At 42.5% G+C, this 24,252-nt stretch overlaps 1 protein-coding gene across 1 annotated transcript in view; it reads left to right on the top strand.

Annotated features, from left to right (window-relative positions):
• Nucleotides 1–3,473, top strand: part of LOC308475860 (uncharacterized protein) — a 228,793-nt gene extending 225,320 nt beyond the window's left edge. Inside the window, exon 8 of the transcript XR_013985414.1 lies at nucleotides 3,464–3,473. The gene's annotated coding sequence lies outside the window, so the exon portion shown is untranslated. The remainder of the gene's footprint in view (nucleotides 1–3,463) is intronic.
• The last annotated feature ends 20,779 nt before the right edge of the window (nucleotides 3,474–24,252 follow it).

Below are 24,252 nucleotides of genomic sequence, written 5' to 3' on the forward strand. Positions count from 1 at the left end.
GCCCTCCCACCAGATGTCAAAGAAATAAACAACTATCTGACTTTTAGAAGACATCTGAAGGCAGCCCTGTATTGGGAAGTTTTTAATGTTTGATGTTTTATTGCTTTTTATGATAATGATGGCGGGTGGCCCAGAGTGTTTGGGGAAACGCAGCCAGATGGGTGGGGTATTATTATTATTATTATTATTATTATTATTATTGATGCACTACTCTCAGCTAAGCTGATGAAGAAACCCTGAAATCTCTCCTGTAGCTGATGGAACATTAACTAGTGCAATGACAATAGAGAAACATTTGTGAAAAAGATAGTGCAAGAGCCAGTGTGCAAGCATCTCTGTGTGCCAAACAGACACTAGAGGACTATTTTTTTATGTCAAGGACAACCACCCTATTCTAAACTTCAGGTAGTCTTCCATCTGCATGGGGTGGGGAGGAACCTGTGGATCTCTAGATGTGGTCAAACTTCAACTCTTATTCACCCCAGCCAGCAAGGCTAGTGGTCAGAGATGTTGGCACTGCAGTTCAACAACATCTAGAGGACACCAGATCCTGCAGCCCTGATCTACACAGCGGTCCAGCAGCCTAGTCTTCTCTCTCTGCTGTTCCTTGCTTTTGCTATGCTGATTGCTTATTGCAATCTCTAAAAGTTGTTCCTGCTAATAACATTGATAGAACCCAGTGAAATGGGGACCAGCATTTTATTTTAAAAGACATATTCTTTACCTGGTGCGAAGCAAGTTATAGTGAAATTGACTTTCTGCCTGCTTAATAAATATTGATATATTGGATTCAGCCAAGCATATCTCCAGCAATCAGTCTCTAGAGGTAGTGTCTTTATGTGATGAGGTCAAAATTTATTTGTTGCTCAGGCATACTTTTTTTAATCTTTGGAGTGGAATCATTATGTAAATATTAAGCACATTCATGGAACGCTAAAAGAGAAGATGGTTCTTCTTTCTTTCATCTCCCCCCTTTTTTAATGAAACCGAAAGATCCACAGAGCTGAAAACTAATTTGGAGACAATTACTTTCATATTCCACCTCCTATATCTGCTAAATGTAATGGTGTTCCGTATCTAAATATTAGAGACACAATCAGTCAAGTTGTGTTTACGCCAGCATGAATATAAAATACTTCCGATAAATACAGTGGAATTGCATGGCTGTGGGATAAGCAATGGAACTTGGATTATATATACAAAAGAGAAGGAATTGCCATCACTCCAGTTAATCCCAATTGTTCTAATATTCTTGGGTCATTGACAGGATCAACAAAGAGTCATATCAGTGTCTGCTTCGGGTAAAGACTCTCCTCCTGCAAGAGAGGGGAGTGGTTGTGGTCGGAAGCCGGACTCCGCCTCAAGCAGGGGGCGTTAGCCCCCTGCCTCCCACTCACCTGGCTGGCCTACGCCCACAGGCAGGCACCCAACCAGGTGCCTGCGAGGGGGCGTGTTTAGCAGCCCAAATTGCTGCGGCACCAGCCTTCCAGCCTCACTTTTCGTCGTCCCGTCGCGAGTCATTGAGTCATTGTGCCATTGCTGAGGGACAAAGTCGCCATGTTTGGCCCTCCCGACATCCTTATCCTTCAATTAGGGGGAAATGACCTTGTTAACAGAAGAAATGAGGACTTGTCATGGAACATAAAAAGAGATTTGGATGAGATTGCTGCCTTGTGTCCCGGAACAACGGTGTTCTGGTCCTCCTTCCTGAAGAGAATTGTTTGGCGCGGTGCGCAGAACTGTATGGCCATTGAAAAATCCAGGAAACTCTTAAATCGTGCAATAGCCCGTTGGGTGCGCTTTATGAATGGCCGAGTCATTTTTCACGACCATATCCGGATTGGCGATCAGGCCTTGTACCAGAATGATGGGGTTCATCTTTCAGACCAAGGGAATGACATTTGGTTAAATAGCATCAGCAGAAGCATCAGGGATTGGTTACAGCTGTGAGGGTATTGGCGGCGAGCCTTTTTGGGCTCGGGTGGCAGTTAGGCATTGGAATAATGTGTTGTGGTGTGTCGAAGGGCTAGGTGTGGCCATCGCCTATGCCTTCAATTTTTGGGTATTCCGTTAAAGGAATCTGGCGGTCGTGTATTCTCTCCGATGCCTGCTTGGCGGGAGGCCATGGCACGACCCTCGGTGACATCAGGGGAGAGCTTATAGTTGGATTAGCATCAACAGGCTCCACCTACTGGTGAATAACCCCCCCTGTTTTAGACTCACGCCTCTCTGAGGGGGTGGAGTCAGCTGACGTAATCCAATGCCTAAGCCAATACCTTTTCACTTGCTGTAATCAATAAAGTTGTGGCCTTTTCTTGCCCATTAACCTTATATCACGTGTCCTCGTGTTTTCATTCCACCACACGGGGATCGGGTCCTCGAACCACAACGAGCCTTTTGCCACCAAGGCAGGGCTGTATACCAGTGCATGCCACCAACAAAAATAGACAGTGCAACAAATGAAAATTCTACCTTTGTACAGTAGGCTAGCTTCCCACCCAAACAACCCCCTCTTTATCCTCCTCCATCCATGCAACCAACAGGCATTTCCAGAGCTTGACACATCCAAGAGAGGCAAAATCATCCAAAGAGGATCAAATCAGAGCAACAATTGTAATTATCATCATCATGATCAACAATACCCTATCCATCTGACTGGGTTGCGCCAGGTACTCTGAGCAGCTTCCAACATATATAAAAACATTATAAAACATTAAACATTAAAAAAACTTCCTTAACAGGGCTGCCTTCGGATGTCTTCTAAAGGTTATATAGTTACTTATCTCCTTGGCTCAGGAGCTTACATAACTCCAGACCCTCCAACATTTCTCCAATGAAAATAGGGGCATCCTAAGGAAACCTGGGACATTTCAGGATCAAATCAGAAACCGTGGTGGCTTCTGTAAATATGGAACTGTCCCTGGAAAATAGGGACATTTGAAGGGTCTGATAACCTGGAGAGAGGAGGTTTGGCATGCAGAGTGCATGTGGCATAGGGAGAATCCTGAGGGCCAACAGAGAGGACTGATGTGCTGTATTTGGCTCCTGGACCTGAGGTTCCCCGCCCCCATCTTAGAGTGCTATTAAAGCACTAGGGAACATGAAGAAACCACAGTGGAGATGGGTTTGGTGCTCTGAGTGGTGGAAGAAGGGAAGGCAGGAATCGATACCAGTCACTTTCTGCAAGACCAGTTCCTGTCTTTCTTCCTCAGCAGAATGCCATCTCGACATTTTCAAAATTTGCATTGGGGAAAAAGAAGAAGCGAAAACGCCTCGTGACTTATTAGCTGCAAGCTTCTGCAACTAACTCCCTGTTTTGTTTCATTGAGTCTAGCGTAAACATTTCCCACCTGCTAGGTAAATTTGGTTTAGAAGTTGTCTTCTGACCAATTTCATCTTGTTAATTGAGCGCTGTAATTTGGGTGCTCTCTAATTTTATTTATTTGGCTCTGGCTTATTGGAGAGTCCATTGAAATCTAGCCATAATTGGCAAAGATTTGTTCTCCGATAAGCCATTTATTTAGACTGCTAATAAGTTCCAGCTTGACTGAGGCAGGAAGCTTCATTCTGTGATAAATGCTGACCTGCAATAAAGGCAGAAACATGTCCTGGTCTCTTTCTTTAATTAGACCACAGATTTCCCTACCCACCATCCAAACAATTATATCAGAAGGCAGTTAGATCCGCAGATTTGGCATCATCTTACTGTTTGGTATGTCTCTAGCTACCTTTCCATTCACAGATTGTGCTTTGCTCCTCCATGTGCTTTGGGCTTGTTGCCTTTGCTTCTGCAGAACTCTCCATCTGTCTGTCAGTGTGTTTCTGCCCACCCCTTATCATGTATTGTTCATGCACCCCTTCACATGTTATATTTAATGAGTTAAGAATGGGCAAATCTGTCAGTTTTGGTTTCTCTCCGTTTCTCATTGTCTTGTTACTTTGTACCTGCCTCTGCTTAGTGGTGTGCTAGTAAAAACAACAACAAAGATAATTCAGGTGTAAGCTCCTCTTACTCCTGGTGTACAAGGAGGATTTACGTAGCTTCTTCGTGATGGCTCTTCTTGTTGACATATGAGTAGTGAAATCACAGCTCAGAAGCTCAAATCATATACAGTGGTACCTTGGTTCCCAAACTCAATTTGTTCTGGAAGTCCGTTCAACTTCCAAAACGTTCACAAACCAAAGTGCAGCTTCTGGTTGGCTGATTGGGCCCGGAAACAATGATGACAGCCGAAACGGACATTCAGCTTCCAAAAAATGTTTGCAAACTGGAAAACTGACTTCTGGGTTCGGGAGCCAATTTGTTCGGGAGCCAAGCCGTTTGGGAACCAAGGTACCACTGTATATGACTGACACTGTTCTTTGGAAATTAAACCAATGTCCAAACTTTAACGTTCAAAAACTTTACTTGCAGAAACTTTTAGTTATAGATGAATTAAAACATAATATTTACAGTCACATGGTTTTCTAAGCATGGGCTTACAGTTTCTTCTTCTAACTTCCAAACAACTGTATTTTCCTTTCTTTCCAGAGTACAGCACTCAGCCTTCTGTCTCTGAACCAGGCCATGCCTTGCAGCTCCTATGAGAGATTTCCATGTTTACTTTCTTCTGCAGCTTTGTTCTCTTTCTTCTAAGCACAGAAGCAGCCCTCCAACACTCTATTCAATTCAGCAGTGTTCACAGTGGATTCTAAAACACACTCATCTTGCTTCACATAAAATGGAGTCTCTTCTTTACTAGATAACTCCCATGTGACCAATGTTAGCCAATCACATGAGAACTACTAGAGAACTCTCTAGAATCCAGTTACCAACCAATCAAATTTAAAAACATAGTAATGCATACAAACATTTACAATTTCAGTGAATTAAATTACTATACTTAACACTTCTCTTACTTTTTTCAGCATGCAAGGTCCCTAAACATGCACACAGAATGAAGATAATTATTTGTTTGCCACGTCTTCACAAAGAGCTATTCCTTAAATTTGATTTCCTGCCCCCGCTCCCCTCAGGAAACATATGTAGCTCAGCAATCTGTATTTGTAATGTAAAGTTTTGAGTAAGGCATTGGATGGAGAACTCGTTAAAAGTTTAGCCTTTCAAAATGCTTTCCATATCTGCGGTTTAGAAATTGGTTTCAGAAAGACCTATTATCAGGCAAACTTTGTCTATTTGGAAATACGTATTAATTGCTTTAGAGAAGCAATGGCTTTGGATTGACTTAAGGAACAATCCTGTAGGAGGAATCTAATTCTACATCCATAGCCACAGAGGCAGGGCAGTTCTGAAATCCTAAAGGTAAAGGTAAAGGACCCCTGACAGTTAAGTCCAGTCGTGAACGACTGTGGGATTGCGGCGCTCATCTCGCTTTACAGGCCAAGGGAGCCAGCGTTTGCCTGCAGACAGTTTTTCCGGGTCATGTGGCCAGCAAGACAAAGCCACTTCTGGCGCAACGGAACACTGACACCAAGCAGGCCAGAAGGAATGATGACACATGTGGCTCCGACTTCTTAGGGGTGCAATGGCTTGGTTTGGTGGTGTGGGGATCCTACTGCTACTAGATAGTGCAAGTAATGACAAATGTCTCCCGTCCCCTTTGTTACTGCAGCTTTCCTGGTTAGGACAAGGCAGAGCAGTGGTGAGTTTGTGTGGCGCACTGGCTGGAACACTAAATTGGCTCTGCTGAGGTATCTGAAGGGGGCTAAAGCAGTACTTGAAGATGATGATGGACTGGGTGTGGATCAATAAATTGAAGCTGAATCCTGAGAAAATGTTAAGTAATCTGAATTCTTTCTTCGGGGAAATAGCCTGTACTGGTTGCAGTTACACTCCCCTAGAAGGAGCAGATCAATAGCTTAGGGCAGATATTTTCATCTTTTTTGACTCCACGGCTGATGGTACATTTGCTCCCAAGTAGTTCCAACTCTTGGAGGTGTGAGCTTGCAAAGTGGGGGCATCCTACACTTATGAAGGCTCACTTCATGTCTTAGTATTTTGGAAATCTGGGTTCAGAAGGGAGCATGGAGTTTCTTTGAGTAAAGGGTCCCATTCCATGATCGAGAAGGCAGCCAGAATTGGGAGGGCATGCTAGCGTGCTCATCACAGCATCCCACCTTCTGTATTTGCTTTACCTGCATAAAAAAACACATAGCCGCTCTTTAGAAATCACAGTAACATTTAACGATATGAAGCAAAGCATTTAAGATGTAGCTATAATAAATACAGGGGCAGCTGCAATTTAATTCATGATTTAAAACTGGCCTTAAAACTTATTGTGACAGAAGCTTTGTTCCTTATCTTACACTGGTTTCATCTTCAGAGAGTGAAATAGAGTTTAAAATGATAGGTATAGTTCTCTAAAGTCTCTTGCTTTCTTAGGGCTCGTCCACACTTCTGTTTCTCCCATGCCTAGAAAGCTCGAGTCCAAGTGGCTTTCCCCTTGCCTTGCTCCTTTCCCAGGGGAAAGTCGCTCCTTAGCTCTAAATTGGAACAATCTGATTGCCATTTGCTCCTACTCAGTCCTAAAGGGTGGTTTCCCCCCGGGGAAAGCAGTGGAACAAGAGGAACTGTGCAGAAGCCCTTAGTGTCAATGAAAATCCTCTAGAGCCATTTTTTACCTGTCTCCCCAGAAATCATAGGCTCCTGAGAATAGTGCATCCTCCCTATGTGTCATTTGATTGGAGCCTTGCTTGTAAAAGGAGAGAATGTCCACACTCCTTCAGGGCAAATGCGTTGCCTTGTGCAGTTCTATCTTTGCATAGCTAACGTCTAAATTTATTATGTCCCAATCAGATCCGAGCCTATAAATCAATTGCATTAAACAATTGCTTTTAGGGCGTCCTGCTCTCCCTTTACTGGAGATAATATATACATATGTACTTGCCATTTAAAGGCAATAGAGCCTCACAAGTGAAGGACATTAAAAAAATTAGCTTGCAATCACTCAGACAATATTCAGATTGAGAAAGTTTGATTCAAATGTGATGGGATGATAAACCCCTTAAGCCCTTTCGCTTAATATTTTGCAAACTTGCATCAGTCTTGTTTTCTGCTTTCATACTACTTGGGAAAGTGATATTGGCAATGGACGGGCTAACCGGCTTAGCTCTTTAGAGAACTACCAGGAAAAGCCAAAGGTAATTTGTGGAAACTGCAACATAAGCAGTTCATGAAATGAATGGACCATTGTTATATCCCTGTACAATTTATCAAATCAGTTCTCACTTGGCCAACTTATTTTTCTTTATCACCTTTCCATAGGAGTTGGTTAGAAATATTTGTGTACAGACAAGTGTCAGCCCTGCAAGACTTATGTCACATTGATGAGGGTTTCATTGTTTGTTTGTTTGCCAGCAACAGCCATCTAGGTTAGTATCACTGCAAACTGTTTGCACACAGCATGAGCTAGTCTTCAGAATGCTTCAGTTTATATGGTTAGCTAACCTTGTTTCATTCCCCACCCATCTTTTGGTGGGTGTAGGACTACCACATTATTGGGGGTATACCTTCAAAGTTTTACGTGGACTGTATTTTTGTTTTGTGGCAAGCTTCTTTGCAAAGGCCTGATTTCCGGTTGAAGCTCTGCAAACTGTCTTGGGATTGGGCCTTGAATGTTCAAGTCACACACATATATAGTTTATTTGATACAGCAGGTTGTGCTTGTCCTTCCGCCATCCTTGTGAATTCTTAATACGTTTCCTTCAGGCTGGTTTAGACCTTCTTATCCATGGCATTGGCTCTTAAAGATTTGGCTATTTGCAGTTTAGTAGTGCTGCAGAGAGCTTGCTGGGGAGACCATGCATTAAAAAAGGACTCAAAAATAACTTAAACAAGGTTTTAACAACAAAAATGAAAACTCCTTATATACTAAATACATCAGCAACAAACCAGACCCAACCACCAACCCATCCCCCAGGGTAATGAGAGAGCTAGGTGCTGCTCCTTATATACTATACCCAATTGCTGACACAGCTTGGTTAACACAACTCAGCAGCACCTGCTATGTTTCACAGCTGTAAGACTGGGTCTCGTTATTTGCCCTGGCCCTTAAAGACATACACAACTTGTGAAGCAATAATGAACCTTCACATTTTAAAGTGACAATTCAACAGTATACACCAGCCACCCTAAAGCATGTCTCACCTGTAGAGAATGCATACCCTCCAATATTTCTCTGTGTTATTTCTCTAGAAAAGAGGTGCAGGAATTCACCACAAACACCTCCCTCATTCTCTTAGAATGGCAATGGTGCCCACCTGAGAGATGCTGGAACTGAGTCCCAATGAGTTCTAGCTGAAAAAAAGCCATGGGGATGTCCTCTTCCATACCTTTCAACATTTTCCCAATGAAAATAGGGACATCCCATCATACTTTCCAACGTGTGGTAGGTGGTGGCAAGCTTGGATGGATGGAACTGGAGACTGAGCTTTGGAAAGAGCTTACAAAAACCCTTTGAGGAACAGCATCGTTTGTGGTGAGTACCAGCTTCTCATTTATTTTTTGTATGCTAGTAAGACAGCATCTTAAAAAGCAGAGATATCACCTTGCCGACAAAGGTCTGTATAGTTAAAGCTATGTTTTTCCCAGTAGTGATGTATGGAAGTGAAAGCTGGACCATAAAGAAGGCTGACTGCCGAAGAATTGATGCTTTTCAATTATGGTGCTGGAGGAGACTCTTGAGAGTCCCATGGACTGCAAGAAGATCAAACCTATCCATTCTGAGGAAATCAGCCCTGAGCGCTCACTGGAAGGACAGATCCTGAGGCTGAAGCTCCAATACTTTGGCCACCTCATGAGAAGAGAAGACTCCCTGGAAAAGACCCTGATGTTGGGAAAGATGGAGGGCACAAGGAGAAGGTGACAACAGAGGATGAGATGGTTGGACAGTGTTCTCGAAGCTACCAACATGAGTTTGACCAAACTGCGGGAGGCAGTGGAAGACAGGAGTGCCTGGCGTGCTCTGGTCCATGGGGTCACGAAGAGGTGGACACAACTAAACAACTAAACAACAACATGCTAGTTTGTCAGGTTCTAGTTCATCATGTTTATGAAAACAGGATTGAGAACCAGATGATGATGTGCTCCAACTCACATCAGGTCCAGCCTGCTCAGACATTGGATGCCAACAACATCTTGAATGTCACAGGTTCACCATCCCTGCCCTAAAACCTATTTTCCTGTAACTTCAACCCATATACTGTTTTCTCTGTAGATCTCTGGGTGATCAACACAGCATAAAAATACAAGATAAAAATGCAAAATGCATAATAAGAAGCAAGAAGAAAAACAAAACTCTCACAAAAGAATACCCCCCTCCCACAAACACAATTAAAAGGGGTATAAAATGTTAATCAGTCAAAGGCCTGGTTGAAAAGGAACCTCTTATATGAGGGTAAAGATGTTGGCTATTTGCAGTTTAGTAGCGCTGCAGAGAGCTTGCTGGGGAGACCATGCATTAAAAAGGGACTAAAAAATAACTTAAACAAGGTTTTAATAACAAAAACAAAAACTCCTTATACACTAAATACATCAACAACAAACCAGACCCAACCACCAACCCATCCCCCAGGGTAATGAGGGAGCTAGGCGCTGCTCCTTATATACTATGCCCAAATGCTGACACAGCTTAATTAACACAATCTAGCAGCACCTGCTATGTTTCACAGCTGTGAGACTGGGTCTTGTTACTTGCCCTGGCCCTCAAAGACATACACAACTTGTGAAACAATAATGAACCTTCACATTTTACAGTGTCCATTCAACAATATCATGAAGTCACCAGCCAAAACTCCCCAGGAAGAGCATTCCACAAATGGGAAGCCACCCTCCGGACCTCTTGTGGGGGAGGCACATGAAGAAGGGCCTCAGAGCATGATGTCAGGGCCCGGGTAGATTCTTATGGAGAGAGATGGTCTTTGGGTATTGTGGTTCTAGCCATTTAAGGCTTTATAGCTCAATACCAGCACTTGAATTGGGCCCAGAAACTCATAGGCAGCCAGATATATAGGGATACATACACACATAGGCAGACATGTAAAACAATAAAAGGAAATATAACTAGCAGCCAAGAGAGCAGGGCATAACCCCCTATCTCGTCATGAAAATGGAAAATCTTACCCCAAGCATAATGCTACCAGTGTAATGTGATTTTATAGCTTAAAAATCTCACACAGTCAGTCTCCAGCTATAGAAAGCAGTTGTTTTTGGAAGGATCGTTCTGCTTACAGTTATTGGAAATATGCTGTGCTTTTAAAGCTCATACAGTATTCATATCAAATATCTACGGCCTGGCATTCTTTAGCCTACTAAAATGCTGAGTTACAGTATGCACTAATGAGATGTGTTATCCCCATAATTTATTCTGACAATGTTCTAGCCTTTTAAGCACCTGCATTCCTCCATCTCAACTGTCACTGCAGCTGGCCACTTAATTTTCACTAACATTTGGGGAATGCAATCGCTAGGCACCGTGGCCACATTTGTCTCGAAAGCATTTCTATGACAGAACAGGCTTCTTAAAACAATGCAAAGGAAACTTGTATCTCCTAATAGAATCCCTGATGTGGAAATAGTTATGGAGCACCAGTTAAATATTTAATGCTATTTTCTGTATTATTTACTAGGGTAAATCTCAAGAAAGGACCATTCCAGGGAAATGATGGTGTGTCATAGAGGCAATTATACCTCTGTTCAGCGCTGTCACATGACCTACTGACCCAGCAGGTTACACCAGCAAACAGGGTGGTGAAGGTCACATTCAAGGCTAGTTTTCCCTCTATCAGGCTTGGGGCAACCCAGCCAGTAACAACTCCACTCCTGAATGTAGTTTGGAACATGAGTTACAACTATAGTTTGGAGCAACATAAAGGACGCAGGTGGTGCTGTGGTTTAAACCACTGAGCCTCTTGAGCTTGCTGATCAGAAGGTCAGCAGTTTGAATCCCAGCGACAGGGTGAGATCCCGTTGCTCTGTCCCAGCTCCTGCCAACCTACCAGTATGAAAGCTTACCAGTGCAAGTAGATAAATAGGTACAGTGGTACTTCTAGTTACATACTTAATTCGTTCCGGAGGTCCGTACTTAACCTGAAACTGTTCTTAACCTGAAGCAACACTTTAGATAATGGGGCCTCCCACTGCTGCTGCACCACCGCCGAGCGATTTCTGTTCTCATCCTGAAGCAAAGTTCTTAACCCAAAGTACTATTTCTGGGTTAGCGGAGTCTGTAACCTGAAGCGTATGTAACCTGAAGTGTATGTAACCCGAGGTACCTGCTACAGCAGGAAGGTAAACAGCATCTCCATGAGCTCTGATTTCCGTCACGGTGTCCCGTTGTGCCAGAAGTTGTTGAGTCATGCTGGCCACATGGCCCGGAAAGCTGTCTGTGGACAAAGGCTGGCTCCCTCGGCCTGAAAGCCAGATGAGCGGCACAACCCCATAGTTGCCTTTGACTGGACTTAACTGTCTAGGGTTCCTTTACCTTTTTACCTTTACCAGTGGGAGGGGTGTTTCCAGCTACACCAGCAGAGGCGGATTTAGGGTAGTGTGACCAGTTTGGTTGCAGTGGGCACATAGCCTCGTGAGCACTGCAGGGGACGTTGCAATTATTATTTAGAGATGAGGGTGCTGAATCTTGGTGTCAAGGCACCACAGAAATCTGAGACCCCAAGGTCTGCCAGTGACCCCACCCTTTGCCCTTGGAAGCCTTCTAAGAAGCTGCTACAGAAGAGGGATAGTGAGCAACTTCATGGGAAGGGTATTTCAAGGACTAAGGTGAAACTGTGGCGCTCCCTTGTAATTTTTGCTACTGGATGCTTCAAGCTGTTTAAGTAATCTTGTTTATTTATAGAGTTGAAATGTGTGCTTTTTGGGGTATAGTGGTACCTCAGGTTAAGAACTTAATTCGTTCTGGAGCTCCGTTCTTAACCTGAAACTGTTCTTAACCTGAAGCACCACTTTAGCTAATGGGGCCTCCCGCTGCCGCTGCACAATTTCTGTTCTCATCCTGAAGCAAAGTTCTTAACCCGAGGTAATATTTCTGGGTTAGCGGAGTGTGTAACCTGAAGTGTATGTAACCTGAAGTGTATGTAACCCGAGGTAAAAGGTAAAGGGGACCCCTGACCATTAGGTCCAGTCGGGGCCGACTCTGGGGTTGTGGTGCTCATCTCGCTTTATTGGCCGAGGGAGCCGGCGTACAGCTTCTGGGTCATGTGGCCAGCATGACTAAGCCGCATCTGGCGAACCAGAGCAGTGCACGGAAACACCGTTCACCTTCCTGCCAGAGCGGTACCTATTTATCTACTTACACTTTGACGTGCTTTCAAACTGCTAGGTTGGCAGGAGCAGGGATTGAGCAATGGGAGCTCACCCCATCGCAGGGATTCGAACCGTCAACCTTCTGATTGGCAAGCCCTAGGCTCTGTGGTTTAACCCACAGTGCCACCCGCGTCCCATAACCCGAGGTACCACTGTACATTATTATATTTTTGTTTGGTTACGCTATTATGAAATGGTGATTATGCTATTGTTTTGTGAAGTTGTTATGAAATTGTTTTTGTAGTGTTGGTCTGAGATTCATCCATATTTCTTTGTCATAAGCTGCTTTGGTGTGTGTTTTTTGGAGGAAAAGCGGCATACAAATAAAAGGAATGCAGGAATGAACAGATTGCTGTGTTAGGAATCAATCCTATTGCAAGATCTACTGGGGTGAGTGGAATAGCATCTAGTGTATTTCTGGCTGAAGCTGGAGGTACACCCAGAAGCATTTTTCTCCAATCTTAAACCAGCATAATCTCTGAAAAAATGAGTGTTCTGTGGGCCTAGGGGGGTGGAACCTTATTCCTCTTCTTTGGTGATCACTTGTAGCCGATTAAGATTGTATTCCACAAATACGATCTTAACAGTGAGTCCGTAAGTGACTGTGGAGGCCAGTTCTGGGTTCACACATCCTTCCACAGTGGGAACATAAGTTTCTGGGTGGGAGTTGATCACAGTGAGGGTTTGCCAAGCATGCCTTCCTCTTAGCATGTTTCTCCCTTTTGTCTTGAGTTTGAGTGTCTTCAAAGCCCATGACACCTTTGGTAAAGGCTCTTCTCCAATTGGAGCGCTCGCAGGCAAGTGTTTCCCAGTTGTCCGTGTTTATACTACATTTTTTTAGATTTGCCTTGAGAGAGTCTTTGGACCTTTTTTGTTGACCACCAGCATTACGCTTTCCATTTTAAAGTTCAGAATAGAGTAGTTGTTGATGATAATTAGGCATGACCACACAACATGACCAGTCCAACGAAGTTGAAGTTGAAGAGTCATTGCTTTGACAGAGGTGAACTTTGCCTCTTCCAGTACACTGGCATTAGTTTGCCTGTCTTCCCAAGTGATGTGTAAATTTTTTCGGGGACACCGTTGATGGAATCTTTCGAGGAGTTGGAGATGGAGTTTATAAGTGGTCCATATTTCACAAGTGTACAGTCAAGTTGGTAGTACAATAGCTTTGTAAACAAGCATTTTGGTTTCCATGCAAATGTCCTGGTCCTCAAACACTCTGCACTTCCGTCTGGAAAAAGCTGCACCCACAGAGCTCAGGGGTGGAAGCAAAGTGGTGGGGACGGGGCTTAAATTGGGTCCTAAGTGCATTCAACTCAGTCATGTGACCTGGAAACCTAGTGTAAATTCAGGCAGCTAAGAGGGGAGTGTAGCTCAAACAATATTTTTAGGGGTTGGGCCAGCTCAGCCAGACTAGCTTCACTGCCAAACTAATTTTGGATCTGGTGTAACTTTACACCAGCTTCACACACATCACATTTTAAAGGAAGAGGAGCAATCTTGCATAAATGGAAATGTGCCTGTCCTCTGATATTTATGATGTTTCACATCTTGTTGGACAATTATAGAAGCAGATGTTTTTCAACCAGTAGTTCCTTCTTTACTTTTCAAAGAACTTTATGATAATCTTAGTATGAAATGTGAAATTAATCACAGGAGTACATTGATCTTTCTAAACCATTATTTCTGCCTTTTCAATCAAGTGGAATGTCTGTCTTTGAATTTCAAGTGGTACAAATAGATCTTTGGACTTCAAGCATGAAAATAATATGAGGGGAGATAATATTTCTATACTGTGTACTTTGCAGCAGTGTCATCTGATAGGGAACTGGCTTGCAAAAGGAAATAACAGAATGGGAACAGTTTTTACCTACTAGTAATGTGTGATTCATTGATATTACTTGTTAAAAATTAAATTCTTGCCTGCGTTATCTTTTAAACATCGCCATGTGTTCCAAGCATACTGCTGAATCCCCTCTCAACCTAATAAAGAATACTCACTTATTCATATCAATTAGAAGGATTTAATGAAGGCTGAATTCCATTTCTGGGATGCACTACATTACACCCCAAGTTCAGCACAATCCTATGCAAGTTTCCTCAGAAGTAGGTCCTATAGTATTCAAGATACTTACTCCCAAGTAAGCATGTTTAGGATTGCAACCTTAGTCAGCAAGGGTTTGCATTAGGGTTGCCACCTTTGGTCTGGCAAAATACAGGACAGGACTGGGTGGTGGGGTGCACAATCCACAAGTATCTTGGATCAGCATATCCCATGGCAAATTTTGGTTGCCATTATCTCCTTTGATTCTGCAGTGCAATTTCCTCCTGAAAAAGCACTTTTTCGGGGTTGCGATTTCGTGCAGTGCCCCCAACGTGCATTTGTGGGTGCTGTGCTTGGAAAAGCACTTTGGGGAGAAGCACGGTGAGAAATGGTGAGTGATTGTGGCAACCAAAATGGTCTCCAAAATGGCAAGACAGCGTCTGGCAAGATAGTAACCCAGATTTTGGCTTCAGAATGTTGGAGGGTAAGGGAGAAAGAGAGAGAGAATCAGCAAAAAGAATTACGAGCCAAAGTGCTTGCCATATTGAATCAATACAGAACATAGCTTTTTATACTGAAATACAGGACAATCCTGTATTATACAGGACAGATGGCAACCCTAGTTTGCATCATAGTATAGGTATTTGACAAATCAGTCAGTGTGGGGAATAAGATAATTAACCATCTTATAAGGAGCTTAGTATTAGTGGGGAAATATCATTCCGAGGTAAACTGAAGTCAAAAGGGCATTCTTAAGAACATTGGAGAAGATCTAAACCACAGAGCCTAGGGCTTGTGATCAGAAGGTCGACGGTTTGAAACCCTGCTACGGGGTGAGCTCCTGTAGCTTGGTCCCTGCTCCTGCCAACCTAGCAGTTCGAAAGCACACCAGTGCAAGTAGATAAGTAGGTACCACTCAGGCAGAAAGTTAAATGGCGTTTCCGTGCCCTGCTCTGGTTTCACCAGAAGTGGCTTATTCATACTGGCCACATGAACTGGAAGCTGTCTGCAGACGAACACTGGCTCCCTCGGCCTATAGAGTGAGATGAGCATGCAACCCCAGAGTCGTCCGTGAATGGACCTAACGGTCGGGGGTACCTTTTTAAGAACATTGGTGTTTTGCTGTATCAGACTATTCCATCTAGTCTACTACTGCTTTGGCACTAACAGACACCAATCAAATGCATCTTTAGGATACATGCAACCACATATGGCAATGGCTGTCACCTCCTGTTGCTTAACCCCAGCACCTGATATTAGGGATGAGCAAATCTACCACTTTGGGTTTCTTTCATTTTTCTTTTCTTAAATTGAGTTCACCTCCTTTCTACATCAGTTTGCATTTGTTTTTAAAGAAAGTCTGCATAAAGATCATACACACTTGTCTGTACGGTCGTACCTTGGTTCTCGAATGCCTTGGTACTCATACATTTTGGCTCCCGAAGGCCGCAAACCCGGAAGTAAGTGTTCCGGTTTGTGAACGTTTTTTGGAAGCTGAACGCCTGACGCGGCTTCTAATTCAGTGCAGCCAATCATAAGCTGTGTCTCAGTTTCTGAACATTTTTGGAAGTTGAACAGACTTCCATAATGGATTATGTTCAAGAACCAAGGTATGACTGTACTTTTCTCCTAATATATGCATGTTTTGTAATCTTGCCTAATAAGGCATTTTGGAAGACAATTTCCCCAAATACAAAGCGTTACTTTGTATAATATTACTTTGTAATACAGTGGTACCTTGGGTTAAGTACTTAATTCATTCTGGAGATCCGTACTTAACCTGAAACTGTTCTGAACCTGAAGCACCACTTTAGCTAATGGGGCCTCCTGCTGCTGCCGTGCCGCTGGAGCATGATTTCTGTTCTCATCCTGAAGCAAAGTTCTTAACCTGAAGCACTATTTCTGGGTTAGTGGAGTCTGTAACCTGAAGTGTATGTAACCCGAGGTACCACTGTATCAATTTTTGTCTATCCCCATCTGATACTTATAAGTTGGAGGACGTGGGTGGCGATGTGGTCTAAACCACTGAACCTCTTGGGTTTGCTGATCGGAAGGCCGATGGTTCGAATCTGTGTGATGGTGGTGAGCTCCCATCACTCTGTCCCAGCTTCTGCCAACCTAGTAGTTCGAAAGCACACCAGTGCAAGTAGATAAATAGGGCCGCTGAGGCGAGAAGGTAAAAGGCATTTCTGTGCACTCTGGCTTCCGTCATGGTGATCCATTGCACCAGAAGCGGTTTAGTCCTGCTGGCTACATGACCCAGAAAGCTGTCTGTGGACAAACTCTGGCTCCCTCGGCCTGAAAAGTGAGATAAGTGTCGCACCCCATAGTCGCCTTTGACTGGACCTAACTGTCCAGGGATCCTTTCCCTTAACCTTACCTACTTAGAGGTAATACTATGTTGTATCCAAAGCCCCTCTCCCCACACCCCTCCAAATCTTCTCTGGAGGGTCCCCAGACCCCCTTGGTGAATGGTGAAAGGAGGTTTCAGGGGAGAGGAGGGGAAAAAATGATTCTGCTAAAGCAAGTCTCTGACACTAGGGGAACAGGAGGTTTGGATACAGTCACAGCTTTGGGTGCTGTTATATCTCGTGTTAATTTATCTAATTCTTTTTAATTGACAGACATCATCACATCTTGTGGTAGTGAGTTTCATAATTTGAACCCTGTTGTCTGTTAGAAGAGATTGTTTGATCTCCATCCACCTCCTGCTTAGAATGTATTTATGCAGTGTTCTCTGGTGAAATGCAAAGCAGCCACATATGAATTTGCAATTGACACCATAAGGGTTTTGTGTAAATTAAGGATTGTTAAATACAATGCAATGGAAGGGTGAAATCTAGCCATCTGCTATGTGCCATAAATCCTACTGACTTTGATAGGACTTTTAGATGAGTCACCAGGTGCCAAATTAGGGCCTAAGGGTACTTAATAAATGAAGATAGCAATTTAAAGATTTTGCTACACTACTGTAACATACAGGAGAAACAATATTTATGATTCAGAATTGTGCAGTGTCTACTTAGAAAACAGTCTCACTGGGTTCAGTGTGGCTTGATCTCACATGTGTGTAGCATTGCAGCCTAATTTACTTTTACAGGTACTTTGAATGGTTAATCCTTTGGAACTTGTATCAAAATTTTGGTCACTTTGGTGCAATAGCATAGGAGCCAACTCTTAGGCGTTGAGGGTGTCATTGAAATTCTACTCAATATTAATCCAGAGCAGATTCCAGCGTATAGTTAGCAGAGTAATAACTTAAACATGTTGCAGTTTCAAATATGGTTTGAAGCTCGACATCAAAAAAACGAAGATCATGGCCACTTGTTCCATCACCTCCTGGCAAATAGAAGGGGAAGAAATGGAGGCAGTGAGAGATTCTACTTTCTTGGGCTCCATGATCACTGCAGATGGTAACAGCAGCCACGAAATTAAAAGCCGCCTGCTTCTTGGGAGAAAAGCAATGACAAACCTAGACAGCATCTTAAAAAGCAGAGACATCACCTTGCCAACAAAGGTCCATATAGTTAAAGCTATGGTTTTCCCAGTAGTGATGTATGGAAGTGAGAGATGGACCATAAAGAATGCTGATCGCTGAATAATAGATGCTTTTGAATTATGGTGCTGGAGGAGACTCTTGAGAGTCCCATGGACTGCAAGAAGAACAAACCTCTCCATTCTGAAGAAAATCAGCCCTGAGTGCTCACTGGAAGGACAGATCCTGAAGCTGAGGCTCCAATACTTTGGCCACCTCATGAGAAGAGAAGACTCCCTGGAAAAGACCCTGATGTTGGGAAAGATGGAGGGCACAAGGAGAAGGGGACGACAGAGGGCGAGATGGCTGGATAGTGTTCTCAAAGCTACCAGCATGAGTTCCACTGCGGGAGGCAGTGGAAGACAGAAGTGTCTGGCGTGCTCTGGTCCATGAGGTCACGAAGAGTTGGACACGACTAAACAACAACAACAACAAATGTTGCAAGATTCCCCCCAAAAAGACCAGAGGCAATTGTCTTTCATCCAGTAGAGCTTTACTGCTACTGAAGGCAATGAGCATCATGGTCACAAATCCCATACATTCTGGATTGGCACTGTCCATAAGAAATCCAGTTGCAGCAGACTTAACTCAAACTTAGAATAACTTATCTTAAGTCTAAACCTTAACACTATATACAGAACACCACACCAAAAGGAAGAGAGACAGAAAGAGAAAGTGAAACCCAGACTCCTTCTGGCCTTCCTATTATTGCCAAAGACACCTTGACCCCAGCAGAGTTGACACGCCTGGTTCCAATGGATGCAAATGTCAGAAAGAATGCAGAAAATAATCTCTCTCTCTCTCTCTCTCCGGACATAAAGCCCCAAAGATAGATAGCAAATACCACTTGTGTTTGCTTGTGTGATTTCCATTCTTGACCTCAGGCAAATTGCAGCAATTTCCACTCCTATTTCCATTTCCAATGGAACTCTCTGACATCCCACCCAAGGAGGAAAAAATTGCTTCTTTTCTGATAACAAGACAGCTGTGCCAAAAGCTACCTTTCCAGTCTGTTGGAAAGGAGAGAGAGTTTGAAATGCCAATCAAATGCTTCTTGCCAAGTGATGCCTTGCTAACTTTCTGATCAATATGTCTGCCTCTTCTTCCCAGGAGCTGAGGAAGGTAACAAATTTCTAATTGGTGATACAGTTTAGAGGATCAAATAGAAGTTACTTTTGCTACAGAGAAATGAGTTTACTGCATTAGACTGGCAAAAGATACAGGGGCTCTCCCTTTCCCAGCTAGATGCTACAAAGACATGTTAGAATGGGGCTTGAAGGATTTCTTATTTTTTTGGATTTTTATTTTGTTTCATTTTCTGACAAAATGTTTGTATTCTCTAGACACCATGGGTGAGAAGCATTTTTCTCATATGAGAGAGTGAGTACAGTGATCCCAAATGATTATAATTTGTATATGTTTTCTTCCGCTTTAGGAAAGAGCAAGCACTGTGACTGATAAGTCTTGATTAAATTATTGCCTCTGATTCAAAGCTATACCTGTCAATCTCCCTTCCCATTTTCCCTGTCATTTTTCCTAGGTGGCAGGTTTGGGAAGAAATATTTTAATGTTTGCAAAAACACCCAAATCTCCAAATTCCCCTGAATTTCTTTGGAGGTCCTCATTCTGATTCAAGGCTCTTTGGAGAATTCCCAAATCATGTCAGACAAGCCCCAAATCTATCCAAAGCAGTCTGCTTTCATTCTTGATTCAAGATTTGTTAAAATCTGTTGCACATCCCACCTTTAATGCTTGGCAAATAGAAGTGCTTTTGATACTGTATACTTTCCTATGAAGTGTCCTTTATTTGCATTGCATCAGGCATGGCTGAGTTACACATACTGATGGATCTGATAAAATGTATGCCAATTAAAACAATTAATATGCAATATAATAATACTCTGGGAGGCCCTGGGAAATCAATTCACTGAAGTTAAAAGATAGCTATGCCCATCAAATTGGAAGATCCAATTTGGCAGATGAAACTATTGGATTACACAGAGATGGCAAGATTAACCAGGGAAATCAGAAACCAGGAAGATCAAAACTTCAACAAAGAATGGGACAAATTTACATTATATTTGAAAGACCACCGTAAACACCTGAAGTCTTTGGCAGGTCTTAAGTAAATCTTGCAATGATACATAGATTTTGGATACAATGGAGGATTCTAAATTAGACGGAATTATAATATGCAGTTTAAAAAGTTACCTCAAGAACCCACAGAGGGAAGTCTCGAGATTCGGAAGAATCTTGTGCAATTTTTATTATTTGTGATTCAAAGTGTGAATGAATGAATTTGTAAAATTAAATAAAAACTATTTTCAAAGGGGGGGGGGGAGATCCATTCCCTTCTCTTCTACATCCCCTGCTCTGTCAAGCTCTGGGCATTTTTTCTATCAAGTTGGTATCATTTTGCAGAAATTCCCTGACCCATCTCAGCATTCAGGGATGATCTGGTTCAGAAATGTGAGCATTTCCCCCAAATTTATCCAATTCTCCTAATTAACAGGGGACACACAGAGTCAACCAATGCTATCTCTACATGGCAACTTCATTATTTCCAGGAAGATGTTTTTAGTTTAAATAAGAGGCTCCCAGCAGCAGCCAATCAGTGTGGAGAATGTCAGAACCTGTGATCAAACGAAGAAGATCAGCATTAAAGAAAAGTCTGCCTCCCTCTCTGAAAGACTAAAAAATGAAAATGTGCAGAAACAAAGCTTTGGCTCAGCATAGTTGGCATGTACCTAGTGAGAGAGAAATGGCACAGCTGGCATGGGCAAGGAAATGAAGTCACCAACAATATGTTTGCTTTTGACAGAAGGGATTCTGTGTGGCAGACAAGCAGTTTCTGGGTGTCCCATTTTTTTACACGCTTGTAAAAAAATAGTCATCATGAGAGCATTGTGGCCTCTGGTATTCATTGCTCCCAAGGGACTGAAACTACAAAAGGCTGTCCTCCTAAGACATCCTGGTTTCACTGAAAATACAACATCAGATTCAACCAAAGAGGCCCCAAACACTGGTAAAATGCCCCCAGCAGCACCTCACAAAAAGAGCCCTTGGCCCCCTAACCTGAAGGGTCACTAATCCAGAATGCGGTGACTGGGAATGGCCACCAAGACCACATAACACTGGACTTGAAAGACCTACATTGACTCCCAGTACATTTCTGAGCACAATTCAGTGTTTGTGCTGACCTTTAAAGCCCTAAACGGCCTCACCCTAGTATACCTGAAGGAGCGTCTCCACCCCCATTGCTCAGCCCAGACACCAAGGTCCAGCACCTTCTGGCGATTCCCTCACTGCGAGAAGTGAGGTTACAAGTAACCAGGCAGAGGGCCTTCTCGGTGGTGGCGCCCACCCTGTGGAATGCCCTCCCATCTGATGTCAAGGAAATAAACAACTATCTGACTTTTAGAAGACATCTGAAGGCAGCCCTGTTTAGGGAAGTTTTAATGTTTGAAGTTTTATTCTCTTTTAGTGTTCTGTGGGAGCCACCCAGAGTGGCTTGGGAAACCCAGCCAGATACACGGGGCATAACTATCATCATCATCATCATTATTATGTAAGAGGTCATTTCATGATAGCTGACAAGTAGTCTTTTTCCTTTACTATCTGAATGCAAACTTTTTGTTCTGCTAGGAGAGTCGTTCTTTTCTAGCTGGGATGCAAATTCACATTCCCACCCAGCTTATTTCTTTATATATTTCTCAGGTTTGCTTTTAGCAGCAGAACTCACTAGACAAACTCAATTTTATCCTTTACTGAACTGTTCTATGCTCATGTGCAAATACTCCACTTTTTGTAATGCAAAAAATAAATCCTCAGCCTGGCTCAGGTTTGTGTAGAACAAAGCTTGAAAGCTGGCAAACATTTGTGGTTTGAATTTGACAGCAAGGCCCAAAGTACAGTTTCTGGTTGTGTCTCAAGGAGTTTGCCGAGCTCTAAATACATCTTGAGGAAGAACTGCGTGAAGACGAAAGCAATTTGTTTAGATTTACCTTTTATGAAATGCGGTCAAGTAGCATGCTCTTCTTGCCTTAAATTTCATGGGAAGTTAAGAAAACATACTGCTAGCAATATTGTGGAGATAGGATTTCATTGTTACAGCACACAAACCACAAGACTAAGAAAAGCGAGACAGATTAAAGTTGTGCTTTTTGTAATACAGTATATGATTGACACCACTATAAAGCACTTAGCTCTTTTTCTTGCAGAGTTATCTTTCTCTCATAGCAATATCGGTTCATTTCCAATCTAAAATATTATATTTGCTGGATTTGTGTGTGTATTATTTAGTAGTAGATGTTTCACTCGAGTAGAGAAATCAATGTAGGCAGTTATCCAGCTCTTTGTCAACAGCTTTTTTCATCCTAGAAGCCTCTTAATGGCAATTTAGGCTTCAGTTACAGATGGTGGGCCAAACTCTGTGTACTTTACTCATGCATGTAATCCAATGTGTTTGAGGAGGAAACCAATAAACTCGGCAACCAATGAAACACAATTAAAGCCCATGAAATCCGATTCACAATTCCGGACAACACAATTTACTTATGGTTCCAATCACCAGCAAATCCAGAATCATGTGGTCTAATAATTAATAGAATAAAAATATGATCTGAATGTATGTCATTCCAGAACTCTTTGAATTGCCAGCAGAACTAAAAATAATGTTAAAGGTAAAGGGTAAAGGAGACACCTGACCATTAGGTCTAGTCGTGACCGACTCTGAGATTGCGGTGCTCATCTTGCTTTATTGGCCGAGGGAGCCGGCGTACAGCTTCCGGGTCATGTGGCCAACATGACTAAGCCACTTCTGGCGAACCAGAGCAGCGCACGGAAACGCCGTTTACCTTCCCGTCGGAGCGGTACCTATTTATCTACTTGCACTTTGACGTGCTTTCGAACTGCTAGGTTGGCAGGAGCAGGGACTGAGCAATGGGAGCTTACCCCATTGCAGGGATTCGAACTGCCGACCTTCTGATCAGCAATTCCTAGGCTCTGTGGTTTAACCCACAGCACCACCCGCGTCCCCATGTTAAAGGTAAATTTCCCTAAAAAAACCAGAAGCATTTCTTCTGGATATGACAGGCACTAACACCCCCAAGGGTATAATTATTATTATTTTTTGGTACGCTATCGCGGCCGCAAGGGTGCTTATTGCAACATATTGGAAAAATGACAAACTTCCTACCAGAGCTGAATGGTTACTCAAACTGACAGAATATGCGGAATTAGCCCCTCTTTCCAAAAGAATCAGAGACAAGCCCAGACAAGAGTTTGTTTTAGAATGGAATAATTTCAAGATTTATTTGAAAAGTTAGTTCTAATCTAAGCACAGTAGTTGCCTTTGAATGATTTCTGTAAATAATGTGTATGAAAGAAAATGATACCGAAACAGAAAAGAGATTTTTTACAAAATAATGATAAATTAAAGTAAGATGTTTATTATAAAAGAAATATGGAGAGGATGGTTTGTGTAGAAGTCATAGGTTTGTGTAGAAAACGCATAAATGAATTTGAATGCATTTTCTTGTGAACATAGATATTCTTATTGGATTGACTGAAATGAAGATAATTATGTTTTGTATATATATGGAAAATGAACAATAAAGCATTTAAAACTTAAAAAAGAATAAAAATATGATTACTGAAACATAAACTCTGAGTTCTGATTGGAAATCTAAATGAAGAGAATCAAATTGTCTGATAGTTCTGAGTTGAGCATTGGCAAATTGTAGTAAATGAATGATAGGTTTATGGCCCAATATGTATGTTCATACATAGAATGGCAGCCAGTTTAAAATGAAATTGCATAATATGAAATCACTTGGCTATAGCAACCATGCTTTCTACCCATGTCAAGGTGGGAAAGAAAAACAACAAGACCGAAAATCATGAAAAAGTGGAGTTGTGCTGCTGTACATGAAATAACCTCCCAATTCCCCTCAAAATCCAAAAGCCACACAGAATCTGCTGTATCTCCTGTGTCTCACACAAACTTTTTATAAAATAAGGGAAATAGTTTATTGAATATTTACAAACAAACTGTAAATGGATAAGAACATTGGCAGGATTATTGCAATAACACGCAGTTTTATATATATAAAGTTTATACAGTGGTGCCTCGCAAGACGAAATTAATCCGTTCCGCGAGAGTCTTCGTCTAGCGGTTTTTTCGTCTTGCGAAGCAACCCTATTAGCGGCTTAACGGATTAGCGCCATTAGCGGTTTAGCGGCTATTAAAGGCTTAAAGGCTTAGGGGATTAGCTGCTAAAAGGCTATTAAAGGCTATTAAAGGCTTAGCAGATTAGATAAAGGGGGGGAAAAGCGAAAAAAAAAATCTCTAGA

Source organism: Podarcis pityusensis, assembly GCF_964106645.2.
Source record: "Podarcis pityusensis genome assembly, chromosome: 4".
Taxonomy (NCBI): domain Eukaryota; kingdom Metazoa; phylum Chordata; class Lepidosauria; order Squamata; family Lacertidae; genus Podarcis; species Podarcis pityusensis.